At 39.3% G+C, this 25,468-nt stretch overlaps 1 long non-coding RNA gene across 1 annotated transcript in view; it reads right to left on the reverse strand.

Moving 5' to 3' along the window:
* LOC132416267 (uncharacterized) overlaps positions 1 to 25,468 on the reverse strand; it is a 160,550-nt gene that overhangs the window by 26,123 nt on the left and 108,959 nt on the right. Inside the window, exon 3 of the long non-coding RNA XR_009517525.1 lies at positions 7,131 to 7,338. This is a non-coding gene — a long non-coding RNA (uncharacterized lncRNA). The remainder of the gene's footprint in view (positions 1 to 7,130; positions 7,339 to 25,468) is intronic.

Genomic DNA, 25,468 nt, shown 5'->3' on the forward strand with positions numbered 1-25,468 from the left:
TAGCACAGGAAGATCAGCTTGGTGGTTATTGTCCTCCTAGGGGGTGGGATAGGGAGGATGCGACGGAGATGCAAAAGGGAGGGGATATGGGGATATATGTATAATGTATAGCTGATTCCCTTTGTTATACAGCAGAAACTAACATACCATTGTAAAGGAATTATATTTTAATAAAAATGTTAAAAAATAAAAAGTAAAAGCCTCATGGGAACAGCAAACCCAAAAACTACAATAGATACACACAAAAAGAAAAAACAACCCAAACACAACACTAACGATGGTCATCGAACCACAAGAGAACAAAAGAGGAAGGAAAGAAAAAAGACCTACAAAAACAAACCCAAAACAAATAAGAAAATGGCAATAGGAACACACATATCAATAATTACCTTAAATGTAAATGGATTAAATGCACCAACCAAAAGACATAGAATGGCTGAATGTATACGAAAACAAGACCTGTATATATGCTGTCTACAAGAGACCCACCTCAGACCTAGGAACACATACAGACTGAAAGTGAGGGGATAGAAGAAGGTATTCCATGCAAATGGAAATTAAAAGAAAGCTGGAGTAGCAATATTCATATCAGACAAAATAGACTTAAAAATAAAGACTGTTATAATAGACTAATAAGGACACTACATAATGATCAAGGAATCAATTCAAGAACATGATATAACAATTGTAAACATATATGCACCGAACATGGGAGCACCTCAATATATAAGGCAAATACTAACAACCATAAAGGGAGAAGTCGATAGTAACACAATAATAGTGGGGGACCTTAACACCCCACTTGCAACAATGGACACACCATCCAGACAGAAAATCAGTAAGGAAACACTGGCCTTAAATGACACATTCGACCAGATGGACTTAATTGATATTTATAGAGCACTCCATCCAAAAGCAGAAGAATACACTTTCTTCTCAACAGCACACGGAATATTCTCCAAGACTGACCACATCCTGGGCCACAAAGTGAGCCTCAGAAAATTTAAGAAAATTGAAATCATATCAAGCATCTTTTCCAAACACAATATGATGAGATTAGAAATAAACTAGAAGAAAGAAAAACTATAAAAAATACAAAGACGTGGAAGCTAAACAATAAGCTACTAAACAACCAATGGATCACTGAAGACATCAAAGAGGAAATCGAAAAGTTCCTAGAGACAAATGAAAATGAAAGCATCTATGGACTACAACAAAAGCAGTTCTAAGAGAGAAGTTTACAGCAATACAATCTTACACCAGGAAATAAAAATGTCAAATAAACAACCTAACCTTACAGCTAAACCAACTAGAGAAAGAAGAACAAACAAAACCCAAAGTTAGCAGAAGGAAACAAGTCATAAAGATCAGAGCAGAAATAAATGAAATAGAGACAAAGAAGACAATAGCAAAGATCAATCAAACTAAAAGCTGGTTCTTTGAAAAGATAAACGAAATTGATAAACCTTTAGCCAGACTCATAAAGAAAAAAAGGTAAGGGACTCAAATCAATAAAATTAGAAATGAAAAAGGAGAAGTTATAACTGACACCACAGAAATACAAAGGATCATAAGAGACTACTATATGCAACGATATGCCAATAAAATGGACAACCTGGAAGAAATGGACAAATTCTTAGAAAAATACAGTCTCACAAGACTGAACCAGGAAGAATTAGAAAATATGAATAGACCAATCACAAGCACTGAAATTGAAACTGTAATTAAAAAACTCCCAACAAACAAAACTCCAGGACCTGATGGCTTCACAGGTGAATTCTATCAAACAGGGAAGAGCTAACAGCTATTCTTCTGAAACTGTTCCAAAAAATTGCAGAGGAAGGAAAACTCCCAAACTCACTCTATGAGGCCATGATCACCCTGATACCATAGATATCATACCATACCATAGACACCACAAAGATATTACAAAAAAAGAAAATTACAGACCAATATCACCGATGAGCATAGATGCAAAAATCCTCAACAAGATACTAGCAATTCGAATCCAACAATACATTAAAAGGATCATACACCATGATCAAGTGGGGCTTATCCCAAGGATGCAAGGGTTTTTCAGTATCCTCAAATCAATCAGTGTGATAAACCACATGGACAAACTGAAGAAGAAAAACCATATAATCATCTCAATAGATGCAGAAAAAGCTTTGACAAAATGCAACACCCATTTATAATAAAAACTCTCCAGAAAGTGGGCATAGAGGGAATCTACCTCAACATAATAAAGGCCATATATGACAAACCTACAGTTAGCTTCATATTCAATGGTGGAAAGCTGAAAGCATTTCCTCTAAGATCAGGAATAAGACAAGGATGCCCACTATCACCACTTTTATTCAACATAGTTTTGGAAGTCCTAGCTATGGCAATTAGAGAAGAAAAAGAATGAAAAGGAATTGGAAAAGAAGAAGTTAAACCATCACTGTTTGCAGATGACATGATACTATACATAGAAAATCCTAAAGATGCTACCAGAAAACTACTGGAGCTCATCAATGAATCTGGTAAAGTTGCAGGCTACAAAATTAATACACAGAAATCTGTTGCATTTCTATACACTAACAATGAAAGATCAGAAAGAGAAGTTAAAGAAACAATCCCATTTACCATTGCATCAAAAAGAATAAAATGCCTAGGAATAAACCTACCTATGGAGACAAAAGAACTGTACTCCGAAAAGCATAAGATGCTAATGGAAGAAACTGAAGATGACACAAACAGATGGAATGATATACCATGTTCCTGGATTGAAAGAATCAATATTGTCAAACTGAGTATACTACCCAAGGCAATCTACAGATTCAATGCAATCCCTATAAAATTACCAATGGCATTTTTCATGGAACTAGAACAAAAAATCTTAAAATTGTATGGAGACACAAAAGACCCCGAAGAGCCAAAGCAATCTTGAGAAAGAAAAATGGAGCTGGAATAATCAGGCTCGCTGGCCTCAGACTATACTACAAAGCTACAGTCATCAAAATAGTATGGTGCTCACACAAAAATAGAACTATAGATCAATGGAAAAGGATAGAAAGCCCAGAAATAAACCCACACACCTATGGTCAATTAATCTATGACAAACGAGGCAAGACTATACAATGGTGGAAAGACAGTCTTTTCAACAAATGGTGCTCAGAAAACTGGACAGCTACATGTAAAAAAAAATGAAATTAGACCTTTTTTTTTTTTTTTTTTTTTTGCGATATGCGGGCCTCTCACCGTTGTGGCCCCTCCTGTTGCAGAGCATAGGCTCCAGACGCACAGGCTCAGTGGCCATGGCTCATGAGCCCAGCCGCTCCGCGGCACGTGGGATCCTTGCAGACTGGGGCACGAACCCACGTCCCCTGCATTGGCAGGCAGACTCTCAACCATTGCACCACCAGGGAAGCCCTTTATTTATTTTTAGTTTTTGAAATTAGACTATCTTTAACACCATACACAAAAATAACCTCAAGATGGGTTAAAGTCCTAAGTGTTAGACTGGACACTATAAAACTCCTAGAGGAAAACATAGGCAGAACACTCTGACACAAATCACAGCCATATCTTTTCTGATCCGTCTCCCAGATTAATGGAAATAAAAAGAAAAATAAACAAATGGGACCTAATAAAACTCAAAAGCTTTTGCACAGCAAAGAAACCATAAATAAAAGGAAAAGACAACCCACAGATAGGGAGAAAATATTTGCAAATGATGTGACCAACAAATATTAGTCTCCAAAATTTACAAACAGCTCATGCAGCTTAATATCATCAAAACAAAAAGCCCAATCGAAAAATTGGCAAAAGACCTAAATAGACATTTCTCCAAAGACATACAGATGGCCAAGAAGCTCATGAAAAGATGCTCAACATCACTAATGATTAGAGAAATGCAAATCAAAACTACAGTGAGATACCACATCACACCAGTCAAAATAGCTATCATCAAAAAATCCACAAACCATAAATGCTGGAGAGGGAGTGGAGAGAAGGGACTCCTCCTACACTGTTGGTGGGAACGTAAATTGGTACAGCCACTATGGAGAACAGTATGGAGGTTCCTTTAAAAACTAAAAATAGAGTTATCATATGGCCCTGCAATCCCACTCCTGGGCATATATCCGGAGAAAAACATGGTCCGAAAGGATACATGCACCCCAAAGTTCATTGCAGTGCTGTTTACAACCACCAAGACATGAAAGTAACCTAAATGCCCATCTACAGAGGAATGCAGAAAGATGTGGTAAATATATACAAGGGAATATTACTCAGCCTTAAAAAAAGAATGAAATAATGCCATTTGCAGCAACATGGATGCACCTAGAGATTATCATACTGAGTGAAGTAATTCAGACAGAGAAAGAGAAATATCAAATGACATCACTTATATGTAGAATCCAAAAAGAAATTATACAAATGAACGTATTTACAAAACAGAAATGGACACACAGAATTAGAGAATGAACTTATGGTTACTGGCAGGGGTGGGGAAGGGTGAATGGAAGGGATAGTTAGGGAGTTTGGGATTGACATGTACACACCGCTAGAGTTAAAAAGGATAACCAACAAGGAACTACTGTATAGTACAGGGAACACTGCTCAATGTTATGTGGCAGCCTGGATGGGAGGGGAGTCTGGGGGAGAATGGATACATGTATATGTATGGCTGAGTCACTTTGCTGTGCACCTGAAACTATCACAACATTGTTAATCAGCTATACTCCAGTATAAAATAAAAAGTTTTAAAAATTTTTAAAATTAAAAAAAATGACAAATACTGAATCAAAACAATAAAATAAGACAAAGGCCTTAAAGAAAGATAAAGAAGGACACTATATAATGGTAAAAGAATCAATACAAGAAGACTGTTTTACACTTGTAAACATATATGCACCTAATATAGGAGCACCCAAATACATAAAACAAATACTAACAGACATAAAGGGAGAAACTGATGGGAATACAATAATACTAGGAGATGTTAACACCCCACTCACATCAGTGGACAGATTTTCTAGACTGAAAATCAATAAGGCAACAGAGATCCTAAGTGATACAATAGAATTGTATATTTTCAGGACATCACATCCAAAATAAAAACCAGAATACACATTCTTTTCATGGAACATTCTCTAGGATTGATCACATCCTAGGGCACAAAACTAACCTCAACAAATTTAAGAGTGTAGAAATGATTTCAAGCATCTTCTCTGATCACAGTGGCATGAAAGTAGAAATCAACCATACAAAAAGAAATGAGAAAAAAAAAAAAAGATTACATGGAGACTAAACAATGCTACTAAAAAACCAGTAAGTCAAAAAGGAAATTTAGAAGTACCTTGGGACAACAGACAATGATAACACAACCATACAAAATCTATGGGATGCAGCAAAAGCAGTTCTTAAGAGGGAAGTTCACAGCAATACAGGCCTTCCTCAAAAAACAAGAAAAATCTCAAATAAACAACCTAACATACCACCTAAAAGAATTACATAGTTAGGGAGTTTGGGATTGACATGTACATACTGCTATGTTTAAGGTGGATAACCAACAGGGACCTACTGTATAACACAGGGAACTCTGCTCAATATTATGTGATGACCTAAATGGGAGGGCAGTTTGAAAAGGAGTGGATACATGTGTATGTGTGGCTGAATCAGTTTGCTGTGTGTCTGAAACTAATACAACACTGTTAATCAACTGTACTCCAATATTAAATAAAAACTTTAAAAAAATAAAATAACGTTTAGCTTTTGGCCAACTCTATAAATAAAGTAAAAATCATTGAATTATATTTAAAAAAGAATTAAGAAAAGAAGAACAAACAAAACCTAAAGTCAGCAGAAAGAAGGAAATAATAAAAATCAGGGAGGAAAAAAATTATAAAGAGATTTTGAAAAATAGGAAAAAAATCAATAAAACCAAGAGCTGGTTCTTTGAAAGGGTAAATGAATTTGACAAACCTCTGGCCAAAGTCACCAAGAAGAATAGAAAGACAACCCAAATAAACAAAATAAGAAATGAAAAAGGAGAAATCTCAACTGATACCATAGAAATTTAAAAAAATCATAAGAGGATACTATGAACAATTATATGCCAACAAATTTGATAACCTCAAAGAAATGGACAACTTTCTATAAACATAAGCCCACCAAAATTGAATCAAGAAGAAATAGATAATTTGAACAGATCAATCACTAGAAATGAAATAGAATCTGTAATAAAAAATAAATAAAAAAAGAACTCCCTACAAACAAAAATCCAGGACCAGATGGCTTCACAGGCAAATTCTACCAAATACACAAAGAAGAACTTATACCAATCCTTTTCAAACTCTTCCAAAAGATCAAAGAGGAGGGAACACTCCCAAAGACATTCTATAAAACCACTATCACTCTGATACCAAAACCAGACAAAGATACCACCAAAAAAGAAAATTACAGGCCAATATCTTTGATGAATATAGATGCAAAAATTCTCAAGAAAATATAAGCAAACCAAATCCAACAACACATAAAAACGATCATACACCATGACCAAGTGGGATTCATCCCAAGTTCATAAGGATGGTTCAATGTACACAAATCAATGTAATACACCACATTAACAAAAGTCAAAAATCACATGATCATCTCAATAAATGTAGAAAAAGCATTTGACAACATTCAACATCCATTCATGATAAAAACTCTTACCAAAGTGGGTATAGAGGGAACATATCTCAACATAATAAAAGCCATTTATGACAAACCCACAGCCAATATAATACTCAATGGTGAAAAGCTGAAAGCCTTCCCACTAAAATCTGGAACAAGACAAGAATGCCCATTCTCACCACGTCTATTCAACATAGTATTGGAAGTCCTAGCCACAGCAATCAGACAAGAAAAGGAAATCAGACAGGAAAAGGTATCCAAATTGGAAGAGAAGAGGTAAAACTGTCACTATATGCAGATGACATAATACTATACACAGAAAACCCTAAGGACTCCACACAAAAACTACTAGATATAATAAATGAATTTATCAAAGTAGCAGGATACAAAATTAACATTCAGAAATCAGATGCATTTCTTTACACTAACAAAGAAATATCAGAAAGCAAATGTAAAAACAACTATACCTTTTAAAATTGCAACAACGGGGCTTCCCTGGTGGCACAGTGGTTGAGAGTCCGCCTGCCGATGCAGGGGACGCGGGTTCATGCCCCCGTCCGGGATGATCCCACATGCCGCGGAGTGGCTGGGCCCGTGAGCCACGGCCGCTGGGCCTGCGCGTCCGGAACCTGTGCTCTGCAGTGGGAGAGGCCGCGGTGGTGAGAGGTCCGTGTACTGCAAAAAAAAAAAAAAAAAAGAAAAAAAATTGCAACAAGAACAAAATACTTAAGAATAAACCTGAGCAAGGAGGTGAAAGACTTATACATTGAGAACTATAAAACATTAATAAAGGAAATTAAAGAGGATTCAAATAAATGGAAAGATATCCCATGTTCTTGGATTAGGAGAATTAATATTATTAATATAGAAATACTACCTAAAGCAGTCTACAGGTTTAATGCAATCCCAATCAGATCACCCATGACATTTTTCACAAAACTAGAACAAATAATCCAAAAATTTATATGGAACCATAAAAGACCCAGAATTGCCAAAGCAATACTGAGGGGGAAAAAAACAAAGCAGGAGGCATAACACTCCCAGAGTTCAGACAATACTATACAGCTACAGTAATCAAAACATTATGGTACTGGCACAAAAACAGACATACAGATCAACAGAAAACAATAGAGAGCCCAGAAATAACCCAACACACCTATGGTCAATTAATCTTCAACAAAGGAGGTAAGAATATAAAATGGGAAAAAGACAGTCTCTTCAGCAAGTGGTGCTGGGAAAATTGGACAGCTGCATGTAAGTCAATGAAGTTAAAACACACCCTCACACCATGCACAAAAATAAACTCAAAATGGCTTAAAGACTTAAACATAAGACATGACACCATAAAATTCCTAGAAGAGAACACAGGCAAAACATTCTCTGACATAAATTGAAACGTTTTCTTAGGTCAGTCTCCCAAGGCAATAGAAATAAAAACAAAAATAAACAAGTGGGACTTAATCAAACTTACAAGCTTTTGCACAGCAAAGCAAACCATAAAAAACAAATGTACAAACAAAAAAACCCCAAAATACAACCTACAGGATGAGAGAAAATATTTGCAAATGATGTCACAAACAAGGGCTTAATCTCCAAAATATACAAATATCTCATACAACTCAACAAAAAACCACAAACAACCCAATCAAAAAATGGGCAGAAGACCTAAACAGACATTGCTCCAAAGAAGACATACAGATGGCCAGGAGCCACATGAAAAGATGCTCAACAACACTAATTATTAGAGAAATGCAAATCAAAACAACAATGAGGTACCACCTCACACTGGTCAGAACAGCCATCATTAAAAAGTCTACAAATGACAAATGCTGGAGAGGGTGTGGAGAAAAGGAAACCCTCTTATACTGTTGGTGGTAATGTAAGTTGGTGCAGCCACTATGAAAAACAGTATGGAGGTTCCTCAGAAAACTAAAAATAGAACTACCATATGATCCAGCAATCCCATTCCTGGGCATATACCTGGACAAACTATAATTCAAAAAGATATGTGCACCCCTATGTTCATAGCAGCACTATTCACAATAGCCAAGACATGGAAACAACCTAAACGTCCATCGACAGATGAATGGATAAAGAAGATATGGTACATGTATACAATGGAATACTACTCAGCCATAAAAAAACAAAATAATGCCATTTGCAGCAACATGGATGCAACTAGAGATTATCATATTAAGTGAAGGAAATCATAAAGAGAAAGACAAATACCATATGATATCACTTATATGCGGAATCTAAAATATGGCACAAATGACCCTATCTACAAAACAGAAACACTCACAGACATAGAGAACACAGTTGTGGTTGCCGAGGGGGAGGGGGAGACGGAGAGGAATGGACTGGCAGTTTGGGGTTAGTAGATGCAAACTATTACATTTAGAATGGATAAACAACAAGGTCCTATTGTATAGCACATGGAACTATATCCAATCCCTGAAATAAAACCATAATGGAAAAGAATATGTTAAAAAAATAGGTATATATGTGTATAACTGAGTCACTGTGCTGTACAACAGAGACTGTCACAACACTGTAAATCAACTATACTCAAAAAAAAATCTACTTGGCACTAACATCATGAACAAAATCAAAAGATGAATGACAACATGAGAAAGATATTAACCACACGCAAGACAGACAAGGGGCTAATTTCCTCATATAATAATAATAATAATGATAATAATAATAAAACAATCTAAAAAACAATAACACAAGAGAAAATTACCTAAAGATATGAACAGAAAAAATAAATTACTAATGGTATTTATTCATTAGTAGTATGCTACACGAAATATGCACAACCTCTCCTAAAAGAAATTAAACTAAAAACTTGACATATTACATCCAAAGTTGCTTATACACCTTACTGGTGAAGATCGTGGGAAACAAGCACTCAGAGCAAAAAAGGATTAAAGTAAAAGGAATACTTTATAATAAAAAAAGGTAACTAGACTCTAAAATAGCTCCCAATAATCCCTGCTTCCTGGTATTGATGCCCCTGTGTAATCCTCTCCACTTAAGTGTGTGCTGGACCTAGTGACTCTCTTCTAACCAAAAGAATATGGCAAAAGTGATGAGATATTATTTCCAAGATTTAATTACAAATAATTCTAGCTTCCATCATATTCACTCTCTTGCTTTCTCCCTCACTTACTCTGAGGGACACCAACTGCTGCACTGTAAGCTGATTTTTGCAGAGGCCCACATGGCAAGGAGCTGATTATTTCTAGCCAATAGCCAGTGAGAGAACCTGAGGCCTGCCAACAGCATGTGAGTGAGTTTGGAAGTGGATCTTCCCACATTTGAGCCTTAAGATGACTGCAGCAGCAGCCAACAATTTGATTGCAGCCTTATGAGAGTTTCTGAGCCTGAGGAGTTAGCTCAGCCACACCAGATTCCTCACCCACAAAAACTGCATGATAAATGATTGTTAAAAAGACACAGCTTTGGGACAATCTGTTACATAGCAATAGATAAATAATACAGATTTTCATAACTGTGGAACTGGGGTGCTGCCTTGGCTTTGGAAGCAGACAGTGGGCAGAGGCTGGAAAGGTTTTGAGGAGCATGTTAGCAAAAGCTTAAATTGCCTTGAATAGACTCTTAGTAGAAATATGGACTTTGAGGATGCTGCCATTAAGGGCACAAAAGAAGTGAAGAACATGTTAGTGGTTATATAGAAAAAGAGGGATCCTTGTTAATGAGTGGCAGAAAGCTTAGCAACACTGTTGCCTTCATTAACATGGAAAGCAGGATATGTGTTGAATGAACTGGGTGACCTACCTGAGATTCCCAAACAATCTGCTGAGATTACTACTTAATTTTTTCTTGCTGTTTATAATAAAAATGAGAGAATAGAGAGATATATGGAAAGAAGAATGGTTAAACAAAAATGAATCAGAACTGGAGAGTTATGGTAAGATGGTGGAGTAGGAAGCACCAGGAATTAATCTCCATACCTAGACAACATTTGTCCTGGAAGAATCTGCTTGATATAAGTTTTGGAACTCTGGAGTCAATTAAAAGGCTTGCAGCTTCCATGGGAAGACTTGGACAGTAAATTACAATAATTTAGGCCAATTTCAGCACTTAGCTCAGTAGCAGCTACCCATTGCCCACTCCCTAAACCAGTGGCAGGCAGCCATGTACATGTTCAAGGAACAGCTTGCAGGTAACTTGCCAGAGCCAATGTAGGCAATAAAAACCCTGTCCTCCAGTATCAAGGATCTATGCTCCGATTGCTGATTTCTGCTTCTGATTGCAAAGGTATAGACAAAGAGATGGGGAGCCACTGTTGCAACCCTCACCACCACTGCTGCAAGCCCATCCCTTTCAGCTAAGTGGCTTCTAGGAGATTTAAAGGGTGGGTCCATTTCCCCCCTTTCATTTTTGTCTCTCCCACCTTGTGGAGCCAGACATTTAAAGACTAGAATATTCAGAAGCAACCACATATAAAGGGGAATTTAGAAAGTCACTGTACAGACCAAGGGAAAGGTACAGACTCAGAAAAGCCTTGAGAGGACTTTATGAAGTTTCTAATTCAGGCTGATTGCTGACACAGAGGTAGGAAAGAAAGAAAACTACAGGCCAATATCATTGATGAACATAGATGCAAAAATCCTCAACAAAATACTAGCAAACAGAATCCAACAGCACATTAAAAGGATCATACACCATGATCAAGTGGGGTTTATTCCAGGAATGCAAGGATTCTTCAATATACACAAATCTATCAATGTGATAAACCATATTAACAAATTGAAGGAGAAAAACCATATGATCATCTCAATAGATGCAGAGAAAGCTTTTGACAAAATTCAACACCCATTTATGATAAAAACCCTGCAGAAAGTAGGCATAGAGGGAACTTTCCTTAACATAATAAAGGCCATATATGACAAGCCCACAGCCAACATCATCCTCAATGGTGAAAAACTGAAAGCATTTCCACTAAGATCAGGAAAAAGACAAGGTTGCCCACTCTCACCACTCTTATTCAACATAGTTTTGGAAGTTTTAGCCACAGCAATCAGACAAGAAAAGGAAATAAAAGGAATCCAAGTTGGAAAAGAAGAAGTAAAGCTGTCACTGTTTGCAGATGACATGATCCTATACATAGAGAATCCTAAAGATGCTACCAGAAAACTACTAGAGCTAATCAATGAATTTGGTAACGTAGCAGGATACAAAATTAATGCACAGAAATCTCTGGCATTCTTATACACTAATGATGAAAAATCTGAAAGTGAAATCAAGAAGACACTCCCATTTACCACTGCAACAAAAAGAATAAAATATCTATGAATAAACCTACCTAAGGAGACAAAAGACCTGTATGCAGAAAATTATAAGACACTGATGAAAGAAATTAAAGATGACACAAATAGATGGAGAGATATACCATGTTCTTGGATTGGAAGAATCAACATTGTAAAAATGACTCTACTACCCAAAGCAATCTATAGATTCAATGCAATCCCCATCAAACTACCACTGGCATTTTTCACAGAACTAGAACAAAAAATTTCACAATTTGTATGGAAACACAAAAGACCCTGAATAGTCAAAGCAATCTTGAGAACGAAAAACAGAGCTGGAGGAATCAGGCTCCCTGACTTCAGACTATACTACAAAGCTACAGTAATCAAGACAGTGTGGTACTGGCACAAAAACATAAAGACAGATCAATGGAACAGGATAGAAAGCTCAGAGATAAACGCATGCACATATGGTCACCTTATCTTTGATAAAGGAGGCAGGAATGTACAGTGGAGAAAGGACAGCCTCTTCAATAAGTGGTGCTGGGAAAACTGGACAGGTACATATAAAAGTATGAGATTAGATCACTCTCTAACACCATACACAAAAATAAGCTCAAAATGGATTCAAGACCTAAATGTAAGGCCAGAAACTATCAAACTCTTAGAGGAAAACATAGGCAGAACACTCTATGACATAAATCACAGCAAGATCCTTTTGGACCCACCTCCTAGAGAAATGGAAATAAAAACAAAAATAAACAAATGGGACCTAATGAAACTTCAAAGCTTTTGCACAGCAAAGGAAACCAGAAACAAGACCAAAAGACAACCCTCAGAATGGGAGAAAATATTTGCAAATGAAGCAACTGACAAAGGATTAATTTCCAAAATTTACAAGCAGCTCATGCAGCTCAATAACAAAAAACCAAACAACCTAATCCAAAAATGGGCAGAAGACCTAAATAGACATTTCTCCAAAGAAGATATACAGACTGCCAACAAACACATGAAAGAATGCTCAACATCATTAATCATTAGAGAAATGCAAATCAAAACTACAATGAGATATCATCTCACACCAGTCAGAATGGCCATCATCAAAAAATCTAGAAACAATAAATGCTGGAGAGGGTGTGGAGAAAAGGGAACACTCTTGCACTGCTGGTGGGAATGTGAATTGGTTCAGCCACTATGGAGAACAGTATGGAGGTTCCTTAAAAAACCACAAATAGAACTACCATATGACCCAGCAATCCCACTACTGGGCATATACCCTGAGAAAACCAAAATTCAGAAAGAGTCATGCACCAAAATGTTCATTGCAGCTCTATTTACAATAGCCCGGAGATGGAAACAACCTAAGTGCCCATCATCGGATGAATGGATAAAGAAGATGTGGCACATATATACAATGGAATATTACTCAGCCATAAAAAGAAACGAAATTGGGCTATTTGTAATGAGGTGGATAGACCTAGAGTCTGTCATACAGAGTGAAGTAAGTCAGAAAGAGAAAGACAAATACCGTATGCTAACACATATATATGGAAGTTAAGAAAAAAAAATGTCATGAAGAACCTAGGGGTAAGACAGGAATAAAGACACAGACCTACTGGAGAACGGACTTGAGGATATGGGGAGGGGGAAGGGTGAGCTGTGACAGGGTGAGAGAGAGGCATGGACATATATACACTAACAAACATAAGGTAGATAGCTAGTAGGAAGCAGCCGCATGGCACAGGGATATCGGCTCGGTGCTTTGTGACCGCCTGGAGGAGTGGGATAGGGAGGGTGGGAGGGAGGGAGACGCAAGAGGGAAGACATATGGGAACATATGTTTATGTATGACTGATTCACTTTGTTATAAAGCAGAAACTAACACACCATTGTAATGCAATTATACCCCAATAAAGATGTTAAAAAAAAAAAAAACAGAAACAGACTCACAGACTGAGAGAACGATATTATGGTTACCAGGGGGTACGGGTTGGGGGGTGGGATGGTTAGGGAGTTTGGAATTGACATGTACACACTGCTATATTTCAAATGGATAACCAACAAGGACCTGCTGTATAGTACAGGGAACTCTGCCCAATATTATGTAACAACCTAAATGGGAAAAGAATTTGAAAAAGAATAGGTACATGTATATGTATGACTGAATCACTTTGCTGTACGTGTGAAACTAACACAACATTCTTAATCAGCTATACCCCAATATAGAATAAAAAGTTAAAAAAAAAAATGAAATTAGGGGGCACCAACACACCATTTAGCTAATAAGTTGTCTAAACAAGAAAAAAGGTAGAAATCATAAATATAAAAATTAGGATGGGGAAATAATATTTTATAATGAATATTAGTCATTATGCTATACACCTTAAAATATGCAGTACTGTATGTCAATTGTATCTCAATAAAACTGAAAGAACAACAATGGGGAAATAACAGATTCAGAGGAAATATAAAGCACATTACTTTGTTTAACTCTATATATTTAAAATATTATTGAAATGGATGAATTTTTAGGAAAAAATCATGAAAATGTACCTCCAGAGGAGAGAGCAAATCTAAATGGATTAAGTACCACAGAAAAAGAAAAAAATTTTTTAATTATCAAAGAGCCACTCTTCCCCCTAAAAATGTACCAAGCCAAGAAGTTTTCAGCAGTTCACTTTTCACCACTATTATTTTGCAGTATTATAGAGTAGCTGATGCAATTAGGTGAGAGAAAGAAATAGGTCTTAAAAGCTGGAAAGGAAAAGGAAAAGCTGTCATTCTTTGTAGGAAGTACAATGCCTATTAGACCTTTTCAGGTTCTATAGGTAACATATTCTATGACTAGAAATAGTGCTCTGGCCCACACATTAGGTAATAAAGAAGGCTGCCAGTTTTGAATGAGTCCAGGAACAGGAAAGAGCTCTGTAGAAGGTACAGGCTGTAGTGCAAGTGGCTCAGCCACTTGAGTCATACAGTCCAGTAGACCATAGGGTGTTGTAGGTATCAGTTGTGATAAAGGGTGCGGTGTGTTTGTAGCAAGATCTAGGGGAAGAATCACAACGTAGACCCTGAGGTCCTAGAGCAACCATGACTGCTGTAGCATAAAATTACATGATTTTTAAAAAACACCTTCCGGCATGATACTGGAACCTGACAGATTGAATATATGACCACAGGATACCTAGTGACTGTATATCCAGAACTGCTGAACCCAAGTCATAAAGTTAACTTGGCCTACTAGTAATCCATTATAAGATATAAATAGGACATAAAGGATAATCATGAGCAGTACCAAAGGATACACTTAAGTTGCATGAGCAGGTAGACCAGACCCCCATATCATCCACTATAGTTCACCAGCGCCCTCCCTTGCTCATATCTATGGCATATGTACAACCCATGTACAATACACCCATATACAATACACCTATGTAAAGCATGTGAAGGAGGTGGGTAAAGCCTGAACTTTGAGGTAATTAATGGCTAGACTCAAGCCCAAAATGGATGGTAGTTGCATTACAACCTCATTCAAGGGCAAACTTTAAAGACAGTGGAGAGAGACAATCTTCCCAATGGTCAGAGCTTCAGGCAGTGGTCATTCACTCTGTATGGAAGAAGTGGCTTATGGTAAGAATATGTATGGACTAATGGGCAGTGACAAATGGCCTGGCCTATTGGTCAGGGATCTGAAAGGTAAGAATGAAAGACAAGGAGCCCTAGGACAAGGCATATGGATAGGCCTATGAGAGTAGACATGAAGTGTAAAGATCTTTGTATCACACAGTAGCATTCACCAGGAAGCATCAATCATGGAAAGAGCATTAAACCACCAAGTAAACAAAATGACTTGGTGAGTTAATATTACTCCATTTTTGTCATAGGCCATGCAGTTCAATGGGCCTATGAATAAAGTTACCAGAGTGGCAGAGATGGAGGCTATTCATGGGGCCAGCATCCCAGACTCTAACCAAGGCTGATATAGCTACTGTTGCCTCTAAATGTGCAAGTTGCAAGCAACAGACACCAATATTGAGCCTTCAACATGGTGACCAGCCACTAGATGTAATGTTGAGTACATTTCATCCTGGAAGGGCGGGCTGGTTTTTGTTTTTGTTTTTTCTCATAGGAATTGATGATACCTATTCCACATGTGGGTTTGCTTTTACTTCTCTCAGGGCCTCAGCCAGCACTACTATCTAAGGGCTTAAGGAATACCTATTCCATAGGCATGGAATCCCACACAACATACATCCAGCCAGGGAAGCCACTTTACAATAAAGGGAGTGTAGAAGTAGGTCCATGGGATCCACCTGTTGTATCATTTATTGTACCATCTAGAAGCTGCCAACCTAATATAGATCATTGGAAAAGACTGCTGAATGGTAAAGCTAAAGCAATACCTCAAAGGCAATACCCTTCAAGGATGGGGAGCCACCCTCTAGATCATGGTATACACACTGAATCAGAGACCTTTATGTGGTGCCTGTGTCCTCAGTAGGACACAGCATCCAGGAGACAAAGAGTGGAAGCAGGAGGGGCTCCCACTTACCATCACTTTTCACGAATCCAGGGGAGCTTGTGTTTCCCAGCTCCACAAATCTGGGCTCCACAGAGTTAGAGGTCCTGGTCCTCAAAGAGAGAACACTCTCATCAGGAGATATAGCAAGAATTCCTTCAAATTGGTATTCTGGAGCTACAAGCTACAGCTGCAACATGAGTACTTTAGGCTCCTTGTAAGAGGAGTCACCACCTTGTCAGGGGATAATGACCCCTTGAACAACAAAAGAAAATAGGGTGTCTGCTACACAGTGGGGCAAAAAGGAACATGTGTGAAATTCAGGTGACACAATTGGGCATCTCTTGGTATTTTCTTGCCCAAATGTGACTTAATTGTCAAGGGCAATCCTTAGCCTGAGATGAGTATGGTTAGCAAGGACCCAGGTCCCTCAGCAATGAGGATCTGTTTGATGTCACCCTACCAGGCAAGTCAGTGAAACAAGCAGAGCTGGTAGCTGAAGGTGAAAGGAACTTAGAATGAAAGTGGAATTTGGAGACAATGTGTACCCGTTGTAATACTGAGACCAACTTGTAACAGTGAGGTTGTAGTTCATCCTGCTAATTTCCCTATTCTAAGTTTCCCCTTAGGAATAGAGGCCCACTGGAGCCCTGGAGGAGCTGCTTTGTATTATTCATGGGCATAATACAAAAGGTGAACCGTGGCGGGCATGGAGATGCACTGCTTAGATTCTTGTTTATGAAAGAATCTGCTGCCCAGTGAGGTCAGCTGACAACTGCCAGCTGTTAATTTCAGCAGGGTCTGCTTCAGCTTTTGAATCAAGGTCATGCTTTTCCCAGTGCAGTGCCTGGGGAATGACTGAGCAAAGCAGCAGTAGCTGCATGCATATTCTTCTCAGGCACTCCCAGCAATGACCGGACTAGGTGGTGGTACCAGTGCCTAGCCAATGCCCGACAAATGCAGGAATCCTCTAATAGGAGATCTTTGCTCTGGAGCCCCTCATAGGGCTGACAAAGACTCAGTCAGGTCAATATCATAGACTAATCCCCTCTCTCTCCCTGCCCAGTTGACCTTCTTCCTCTTCCTTTCCAAGGTGTTATTTGCACTCCTAACTCCATCTTAGCAACTGCTTCTCAGGGAACACAACCTAAGTCATTGATGTAAGCCTGATATTTTTTCTCCTTATAAGTGACATAAACTTTATGCCTGACTATCTGAAGGATACGTTCATTATTTTCGTTCATTATTTTTTGGAATCTGATAACTTTACTAGGATAAAATTCATTTTGGGTCAATTTTGTCCAACATAAAGAGTATGGCCCTTTCAATACGAAATAGATTAAGAACTTTCATTTTGAGAGTGTTTCTTAAATTATATCTTTAAATATTTGTTCTATTTTCTTTTTGCTTTCTTATCTGGGACTACAGTCATGCATGTGTTAGAACTCCTTTATCTTGTATCTCCCTCTTTCTCCTTCAAACTCTTTTAAACTAATTTTTCATTTTTATTTAATGTTTAATCTTCTCATTTCTATCTTCTATTTGCTTTTATGAATGTTAACTCACTCTGTGTTCCCTTCAATGTTATCTTCATCCAGTTCTTTTCTTCTACTTCTTTAATTATAACCAATATTTTATTTCCTTCTGTTGTTTCACAATCACTTCACTGCATTCTTGCATTTATGCTTTGTGGTCGTCTTCATTCTAGAAGTGATTTCTTCATTCTTCATCTTTTGTTTTTTATTGAAATTATTCCTTATTTACCTCCTTGAGCACCTTAAATATATTTACCTTAAGAAATCAATTCTGTTTAGAGTGAATTCATATTGTGATTGCTAATTTGGTTGGTTTCTTTCAGATGAGTAAACTTGTTCCTCTGTTTGGAATTTTTAGCTATTTTGAGGTTTATTTCTATCCCACCTCTCTTCTTTCAGTGTTCAATCCAATCCCTAACCAGGTAGGCTTATGTTTACCTCCACCCAAATCCTGATTCCCCAGTTGAGAATGATGTCTGATAACGGCACGTTAGGATTTCTACCCCAGGAAGTTGATATGGGGAATATCCCTGATGCTGTCACAAAGCTCACAAGAAGCTTGGTTCTGCTCTGGTTATGGAATTTATCATCTTCCAAATGTATCCTGAGTTTTCCTGAAAGGCACAGCCCAACATAGTGACCAGAAACTTTTCCCCCCCGACTTCTTTCATGAAAAGATCGCTTACTCCAGCCCCTCAATTCACGTTGTCATCTGGGATTCACATCCCTGGTTCAGAGGGAGCACCTGAAGTACTCCTTATCTCACAGGAGCTACACTCATGGCAAATACTGCTCTTTTGTTTTTTAAATCCACAACACAGAAGGACATTGACTTCAGCTCCACTTACCATTTTGCTTTTCTATTCTATGTTTGGTCCACAGAGATACTGATTTGTTTCGAAGTTTACCTCTGTCTTTTGATGCTTTAATATTTTATTGAACATCGCCAAGTGTTGGAGCGTTTCATATCATAAACTTAAGAAGTCATTGTGACTGGAAATTCCCTAAAGGTGGCATTTAAAATAGGAAGTCTTTAAGAAACGTTTTTGGACAAGTGAAAGAGCATTTGGGAAAAAACTGACTTGGATCCTTACCTCATATCTCTTATTAAAATAAATTTTTGGTGAATTAAAGATAAAAACTTTAAAATAAAGCCACTGAGTTATAAAAGATTTCTTAAAGAGGACACAGAAAGTGCTAAATATAAAGGATAAAACAGACTCACCAGAATGCTGGTGAGGGTGCGGAGGAACTGGAACTCTAAGACATTGCTGGTGGGGGTATAGGATAGTAAAACGGCTTTCGAAAACTGGTGATATCTACTAAAGCTAACTGTAGGTCTATCAAAGGTCGTATCGGTGAAGTCATAGCCCCAGCCAAAGTCACATAGTAAGGAAGCGGAGGAAATGATGTCTATTTGATATCTGAGCCTTTGTTCTTTACTGCTACTCTGCTCTTCCACCATAACCCAGGTCCTTCTAAAAACACAGCAGTGCCTTAAATGAACTTTATTTCTTTTTCCGGTTCAATTTTACTTGAATCTGTTTAAAATGGAAACCCTTATCATAGCCTGGCCCTTGGTTGATTGTGGGGGTTTACTAAGCACCTTAACAGAAGCGTAGAACTCAAGTACTAGATCAAGATCAGAAGCAACAAATAAAATCTTAGAAATTGTTATTTCCTGATGTTAAGTTCACTATTGTCCCTCCCAATATACATCAGAATTATTTTTAAAAACTGTTTTGCCTTGCTACTATTTGTCTTGGTTGTAGCCCTCAGTGTCTAGAATGTCCTCACCTTCTTCCCCTAACCAAAATTCAAGGTCATGGTCTTGCATAGTATTTCTGTTTCTGATGTCATCTGCCTATTATCTCAGAGTCCTTTGTAGTCTCATGTTTGTGAGTCTACTAAACCTAATGGTATTTTATTACTTAAGGATCTCATCTGAAATCAGTTACCTGGAATTCATCATAGTTTTTTCTTCTAGAAAATTCATTTCTGGAGTCAAGATGGTGGAGGTGTAGGAGGACATGGAATTCACTTCTCCCCACAAATGCATCAGGAATACATCTACAAATAGAACAATTCTCACAGAGCACCTGCTGAACACTAACAGAGGACCTTAGGCACCTAAAAGTACAAGAAAGATCCCCATGTAACTGGGTAGGATGAAAGAAAGAAGGGAAAAGAGAGAGAGGAAGCAGGACAGGATCTGTGCCCCTGGCGGGGAGCTGAAGGAGAGGTTCCCACACCCAGGGGAGTCCCATCACCAGCATGGAGATCAGCTGGGGGAGAATGGGAGCTTCAGGGGCTCAGACGAGAGTGCAGCAACCAGTCTGTGGCAAGCAGGACAGAGTGAGACCTACACAGAGGGTCTGTGCCACAGCTCTGCATGCCCCAGCCTGAGACATGTGTCCACCATCACGGATGGGAGCTAGGTGCTGGAACGTGGGATTTTGAGAGCAGTCTCAGGGAGAGGACTGCTGTTGGCTGCAAGGAGACAGCCTGACAGGACAGGAGTGAGGAGCTCCACAACTGGGAATTCTCGTGGAGGAAGCCTGGACTGCCATAGAAGTGAAGCGCCATTGTTGAGAGACAAAGGGCAAGGCCACCAATGCAGGCTCTCTCCCCACGCGCCAGCCCCTGCCTCTGTGGGCATTAGGAAGGGCTTCCGCTGGGGCAGGGGCGCTCACAAGCCCCCAGCTACTGCCTTCCCCACCCCCACCCTCCTAGGGCAGGCTCGCATGCCCCCAGGCGCCACCTACTCTGCCCACTCCTGTTCAGGCAAGCTCATGCACTCTGGAGCACCCTCGGGAGCAGACGCCTGTGTCTGGCCCACAAGCACATGTGGGACTGAAACCACAGCTGAGCCCCAGGGGCGGTGCAACTAAGAAAGAAGAACTGAAATCTCTCTTGTGGCTGAGTGAACTGCGGATTTACACCCCTAAGACGGGCTTTGTAAACTCAGCGCCTGCAGAACATCTGAATGGACAATGAGTGCTCCCACGGCTGAGACGGATCTAGCTTTAGCAGCTGTGGACTTTGTGGGCATGTACACGTGGGGACTGGGCCAGGCCAGAATCTGAGCTGCCTCCAAAGTGCCCATAGCAGGTCCAGATCCATGATTATTGCAATCCTGGGACCTGACTTCAGTGGATCTACACTGGTGGACTGTTGAGAACTATGCCGGAGAGATGCCAGGGCCAACTGCAGGCATACTCACAGTTAAGATGGGGCTGAGAGCAGCGCCAACAACAGTGTAATCTGAGAGCTCTAACAACGGGTGAAAGGCGACACAACAGAGCACACTTACAGGTAAACACCTCCAGAGGAAGAATACTCAGTGGCTTCTCTCCCAGTGGGAGGGCTCCAATCCCACCTACCTTGTACTGCAGATCAGAAACACAGCTAAGAAACAGATCTGGGGGCTTCTACTCCAGCAACTAGGGAGCACACCCTGTCCCTGACAGGTCAGTGACAACCACAGAGCAAATGGAAGGCCCTGCTCAATATCCAGTACAGGCTCTGGATACCACAACATGTCACACCCCCTTATCAAGGGGATAATGGCCAGCATACACTGAGAAAAGAGGTGGCAGATATCCATACTGAAAACAGCCCTTGCACCAAAAAATGTTAAACCCATGCAAGTTACACAGGGATGTTCTCAAATAAAAATAGCCCTCCAAGACAGTCTGAGTGTCTGGCATTGAGAGGAAGAACCTCCATAGCATTTAGCCTTGAAGGCCAGCAGGGCTGGAGTGCAGGAGCTCCACAGGGCTTGGGAAACAGATTCCACTCTTGAAGGACACACACAAGGTCTCATGTGCATAAAGACCCACCACAGAGGAGTATCTGCATAGAAAACTGGGCTAGACCTACCTAGGGGTCTTGGAGGGTTTCCTGGGGAAGCGAGGGTCAGTTACAGCTCACTTTGGGGGCAAGGACACTGGTAGGAGAGGCTCCAGGGAATACTGATTGACATCAGCTCTTCCACAGGTCCCAATTTTGGCACCAAGACCCAGACCCACCCAACAGCCTGCAGGTTCTAGTGCTGGAATGCCTCAGGCCAAACAACCAACATGATAGGAGCGCAGTCCCATCCATCAGCAGACAGGCTGCCAAAAGTCATACTGAGCTCACAGTCACTGCAAAACACACCCCTTGGCACAGCCCTGCCCACCAGAGGCACAAGACCCAGCTCTACCCACCAGAGGGCAAGCACCAGTGCCTCCCACCAGGAAGACTGCACAGTCCCCTGGACCAACCTCACCCACCAAGAGGTAGACACTAGAAGCAAGAGGAACTACGATCCTGCAGCCTGTGGAAAGGAGACCACAAACACAGAAAGTTAGATAAAATGAGAGGACAGAGAAATATGTTACAGATGAAGAAACAAGATAAAAACACACAAGGACAACTAAATGAAGAGGAGATAAGCAATCTACCTGAAAAAGAATTCAGAGTAATGATAGTAAAGATGATCCAAGATCTCAGAAAAGGAATGGAGGAATAGACCGAGAAGATACAAGAGATGTTTAACAAAGAGCTAGAAGATTTAAATAACAAACAAACAGAGATGACCAACAAAATAACCGAAATGAAACACACACTAGAAGGAATCAATAACAGAATCACTGAGCTAGAAGAACGAATAAGTGAGCTGGAAGACAGATTTATGGAAATCGTCCCCACAGAGCAGAATAAAGAAAAAAGAATGAAAGGAAATTAGGACAGTTTAAGAGATCTTTGGGACATTAAACACACCAGTATTCGCATCATAGGGGTCACAGAAGAAGAAGAGAAAGGGAAAGGGCCTGAGAAAATATGTGAAGAGATTAAGCCAAAAACTTCCCTAACATGGAAAAGGAGAGAGTCATCCAAGTCCAGGAAGCACAGAGAGTCCCATACACGATAAACCCAAGGAGGAACCTGAGACACATAACTAAAAAAATTAATACATAAAAAATATTAAAAGCAACAAGGGAAAAGCAACAAATAATATATAAGGGAATCCCCATAAGGTTATCAGCTGATTTTTGAGCAGAAGCTCTGCAGGCCAGAAGGGAGTGACACAATATATTTAAAGTGATGAAAGGGAAACCTACAAACAAGACTACTCTACCCAGCAAGGCTATCATCCAGATTTGAAGAAGAAATCAGAAGCTTTACAGACAAGCAAAAGCTAAGAGACTTCAGCACCACCAAACCAGCCTTACAACAAATACTAAAGGAACTTCTCTAGGTGGAGAAAGCTCACTGGTAGAGGCAAACATACAGTAAAAGGAGGAAATCATCCACACACAAATATGATATCAAAAGAGGCAACCATCAGAATAGGAGAGCACAAATGCAGGAAATGGCAACTGCATTTGAACTTAAGAGAACAGCAACTTAAAGCAACATTGTACATATACAGACTGCTATATCTAAACTCAAGGGAACTGCAAACCAAAAACTTAAATAGATACACAAACAAAAAAGAAAAAGCAACTCAAACACAACCGTAAAGAGAGTCAAACCATAACAGAACAAAAGAAGAAGGGAAGAAAAAAAAAAGACCAGAAAAAGCTCATCCGAAACAATTAAGAAAATGGCAACAGGAACATACACATCAATAATTACCTAGAATGTAAATGAATTAAATGCTCCAAACAAAAGACATAGACTGAGTGCATGAATACAAAAACAAGACCTGTATGTATGTTATCTACAAGAGACCCACTTCAGACTCAGGGACACATACAGACTGAAAGTGAGGGGAGAGAAAAAGATATTCCATGCAAATGGAAATCAAAAGAAAGCTAGAGTAGCAATACTTATATCAGACAAAATAGACTTTAAAATAAAGACTGTTACAAGAGAGGAGGAAGGACACTTGGATCAATCCAAGAAGAAGATATAACAATTGTAAATATATATGCACCCAACATAAGAGCACTTCAATATATAAAGCAAATGCTAACAGCCATAAAAGGGGAAATCGACAGTGGGGGACAATAATGGTGGGGGATTTTAACACCCCACTTACACCAATGGACAGATCATCCAGACAGAAAATCAATAAGGAAACACAGGCCTTAAATGACACATTAGAAGAGATGGACTTGATATTTATAGGGCATTCCAACCGAAAGCAGCAGAATACACTTTCTTCTCAAGTGCACACGGAACATTCTCCAGGACAGATTACATCTTGGGCCTCAAAACAAGCCTCGGTAAATGTAAGAAAACTGAAATCATATCAAGCACTTTTTCCAACATCAATGCTACTAGATTAGAAATCAACTACAAGAAAAAAAAACTGTAAAAAACAAACACATACAGGCTAAATAATATGTTACTAAATAGTCAATGGATCACTGAAGATATCAAAGAGGAAATCAAAAAATACCTAGATACAAGTGACAACAAAAACACAATGGTCCAAAACCTATGGGAGACAGCAAAAGCAGTTCTAAGAGGGACGTTGACAGCAATACAATCTTACCTCGGGAACCAAGAAAAATCTCAAATAAACAACGTAACCTTCCACCTAAAGCACAGAGGTGGGGCCAAAACCAAAGCTGAGCTCCAGGGGCAGTGCGAACAAAGAGGAGAAAGGGAAATCTCTGTGGAGCCTCAGGAGCAGCCTATTAAGTCTACAATCGGCTTGGTAAACCGTGCATCTGTGAAATATCTGAACGGACAACGAGTGTTCCCACAACTGAGGCTGTGGACTTTGGAGGCAAGTACATGCTGCGGTAAGGCCAGATCAGAGTCTGAGCTGGCCCCAGAGTGCCCACAGCAGATCCAGGGACCTGCCTAGAAGTACTGGAGGACTTCCTGGGGAGGCAGGGATTGGCTGTGACTCCCTGTGGGGGCAAGGACACTGACAGCTGAGGCCACAGGAAAACATTATTACTACTAATATTCTTTTTTCATTTTGTTCTGTTGTTGTCTTTTTTAAATTATTCTTTCTTCTTAATACATCTTTATTGGAGTATAATTGCTTCAGAATACTGTATTGGTTTCTCTTGTACACCAAAGAGAATCAGCCATATGTATACACATGTCCTCATATCCCCTCCCTCTTGAGCCTCCCTCCCATCCTCCCTATCCCACCGCTCTAGGTCATCAAAAAGCACCGAGCTGATCTCCCTGTGCTATGATGCTGCTTCCCACTACCTATTTTACATTCAGTAGTGTATATATGTTCATGATACTCTCACTTCGCGCCAGCTTCCCCTTCCCACCCTGTGTCCTCAAGTCCATTCTTTATGTCTACATCTTTATCCCTGCCATGCAACTAGGTTCATCAGTACCATTTTTTTTTTTTTTTGATTCCATATATATGTGTTAACATACGGTATTCGTTTTTCTCTTTCTGACGTACTTCACTCTGTATGACAGACTCTAGGTCCATCCATATCACTACAAATAACTCAATTTCATTTCTTTTTATGGCTGAGTAATATTCCATTGTATATATG

The sequence above is a fragment of the Delphinus delphis genome, chromosome 20 (assembly GCF_949987515.2).
Source record: "Delphinus delphis chromosome 20, mDelDel1.2, whole genome shotgun sequence".
Lineage (NCBI taxonomy): Eukaryota > Metazoa > Chordata > Mammalia > Artiodactyla > Delphinidae > Delphinus > Delphinus delphis.